The sequence below is a fragment of the Colossoma macropomum genome, unplaced genomic scaffold (genome assembly GCF_904425465.1).
Source record: "Colossoma macropomum unplaced genomic scaffold, Colossoma_macropomum, whole genome shotgun sequence".
NCBI lineage: Eukaryota > Metazoa > Chordata > Actinopteri > Characiformes > Serrasalmidae > Colossoma > Colossoma macropomum.
Window position 1 is genome coordinate 18,108,010 of NW_023494795.1, and position 2,916 is coordinate 18,110,925.

A 2,916-nucleotide genomic window follows, 5' to 3' on the forward strand; every position below is an offset into this window, starting at 1 on the left:
AAATTACTGGATAGTCTTTTACTGTATAATTTGTATCCAGATAGGAGGGAAGAATTTCACCTGAATATAAGAGAATGATGTGTGCAGTTTTTTAAGGATTATGGACATCATTTTATATTTAGCCCTTTATTTATGCAGGTTAGTGCTGTACATGCACAGGTGGGAACTGTAAATAATAATAATAATAATAATAATAATAATAATAACCATCATAATAGTGAAAATAGACAATATGTATGTACTGAACTGACTTTACTGACTTTATTAAAACCGCTGCACTGTTCATAATCAAATATATATCAACACCCCAAAACTTACATTAGAATGAATGAATTCCCTTGTCTGACTTGTCAGCTCTTCCTGTGCAGAGCCAAGATGCAGCCATGCATGATTATAACAAGTGAAGAGGGGCATTATGGGAAGAGACACAGCAGTGATAACTGCGGAGAGATACGGTGAGTCACTGTATCACTGACACTGTGTACTGCATGATACACAACGCATAACATCACAGATATCCTTTTGCTCTGAAGATTTCAGATGATGTTTAGTATTGTGTGATATTGTTATGGATATATATGATATAGTATAAAGCTAAATACAAAACACAGTATGCTAAATATCGTCACAGTATGCATCGTGTGAGTCATATACGTTGTCCTTTTACATGTGTGAGAGATTTTATTGGGTAGAGCCAAATACCAGATCCCAGGTCTCAGCTATGAGAGCACTGTTTGTCCATTGAAAGCTGAGTGACGGTCCAGGTAACTTGAGTCCTGCCCTTCCTTCCACCCCCACCATTTGAATGTAACGGGCACTGATAAAACCCTGGATGTTCCCTCAAACATTTCAGGAAATGAAAGTTTGAAACACGATCCCTCTGCGCCAACAGCACCCCCCCACGCCTACGCTGAAACAAAAGCGGCTCACAAACCAGTGCAGAATCTTTTTACCCTGCAGATGATGGAGGGAGAAGTGATGGGTGAAAGAAAGAGAGAAAGAGAAAGATACAGGACATGGATTTCAGAACACGTTGATAAAAACTGAAATAGAAGGAACTGTACGTAAAAGCGCAAGGAAAATGCAGACACAGGTCAACATGCAGACTCCCTCTTCCAACCATACACACCTGCCCTCTTTACCACGCTTTGTTGTTTTTATGCCATCACTCAGGGCTTGACAGCAATGCTCATGCTCCAGTGAAGCACATCTGGCTAAAGTGAGGGAAAAACTGGGTGAGTGACAGCACAAAAGCACAGGATGAGGTTTAAAAAAACCACCTTTGATGTCCTTTTTGTTTTCTTAGTTGCGACAAGTCCAGACACCTCTTGGAAACAAATGAGCACATCTCTTGTCAGTTAGTGGCTCACAGCTTAGCATGCTAATCATAGGCAGCACAGCCCAGATTGAGGAATCAGTCACTATGCTAGTTTTGTTGGGTATTTTCATGTTAATTGAATCACTAGCAGGTGTCCTTATGGGAGCCATTCCTGTGGGATTTCAGTAGATAGCCACAAACCTTTGAGCTTCCAACAGTTCGTTGAATTCAGATCCCTCACGGAAGGGGCTGCTTCAGCTGCTTTAGCCTCGTTAGCACCCACTGCTTATCTAAAGAGCCGGCTGGGCTCTGCTGGTAGGCTGGGGGATCACAGGAACCAGTGGAAAGATTCAGCAGCTCATCCTGCATCTGCCAGACCTCCACCAGAATTACCAGGACGCACAGGGGTTTAGCACACCCTGACCAGGATCCGGGTCACATTGCAGGCTAAGCTTCAATTTAGGGATGCAGGAAAAGATTCAAATGTGAAGGAGCAGAGTTCCTCCAACTGCAAACAATGAGGGGTCATTTACAGCAAGCAGAAGGCTATTTGAGGTTGAACTGTTTATCAACTTAGTTTTCTCACTGAGCATCGTAGTGATATATTCACTCTACCTCAGTTGTTAATTGTAGATTGGTACATGCGATTACAATTCTTAGGCTATACTGCTGCCAAGTCTGGAAGTTAATGGTCCTTTTTTTCTTTCTTAAGAAATAAGTTTGTTCTGCTCTAGCCCAAGATAAATGCCTTGACTGGTAAGAGTTCACTGAGCTGTGCTAGGTTTTTACCAAGCTCGCTCATAGAGGCGCAAGGAGCAGGAATTATCCACGGTGACAGCTGCAGTAACCAGAGACCAGAGTTATTTATAAGACCTCTGCTGCAATACTTCAAGTCAGCATCCCTCCTCAGACATGTTCACTGATTTACTAGTGCAGCCAAAAACACAAGGTATGGACTGTTTATTTGTAGTTAGATACATTTTCAGTCTACACCATATACAAGCCACGACAGAACATGATGGTAGCACAGAGACTATTAATTAAACAACGAAGCAAATGTGCACAAAAGGTGAAATAAAAGTGGAATTACTTGTAGAGAAAATGAAATAAATGTCTTATACATTGTATTGTCTTCCTGTACACATCAGGATAGCCTGGATCCCCTGATCTAACAACACAAGGGCCAACTGTAGAATCTGCTTGGAGTATCCTATCTCATCAGCTTAACTATACTCAAAGTTTTGCATGAGGCTTATTTGGTGGGTGGGACCAAGGTCTCGTCTTGTTTTTAGGACCTGAGTCAGAATGAGACATGATACAAAATATTGGTAACATCTTATTTGGACAGACAACTATAGGTGCTTTTTAGATATTTACCTTGTCTATGTCTTCTATTCGAATATATCAAATTCACCTTAATTTTTCTTAACCCTAACCATAACCCTAACTCTAACATTAACCTCAACCCAAAACCTAATCCTAATCCTAACCTTAACCTCAACTCAGAACCTAAATCTAACGCCAATCTTGGTCTCAAACCTGACTCTGGGGCGAATCCTAACCTTAACCCCAATGCTGATAAGAATCAGCTACATTTC

The 2,916-nt window shown here is 41.2% G+C and overlaps 1 long non-coding RNA gene across 1 annotated transcript; it reads right to left on the minus strand.

Moving 5' to 3' along the window:
• Positions 1-223: 223 nt before the first annotated feature.
• On the minus strand, positions 224-2,060 carry LOC118816160. Its single transcript, XR_005007850.1, has 3 exons — positions 1,520-2,060; positions 1,130-1,214; positions 224-954 (listed from the first exon to the last, which is right to left on the minus strand). It is a non-coding gene; the product is annotated as an uncharacterized LOC118816160 (long non-coding RNA).
• Between the last annotated feature and the right edge of the window lie 856 nt (positions 2,061-2,916).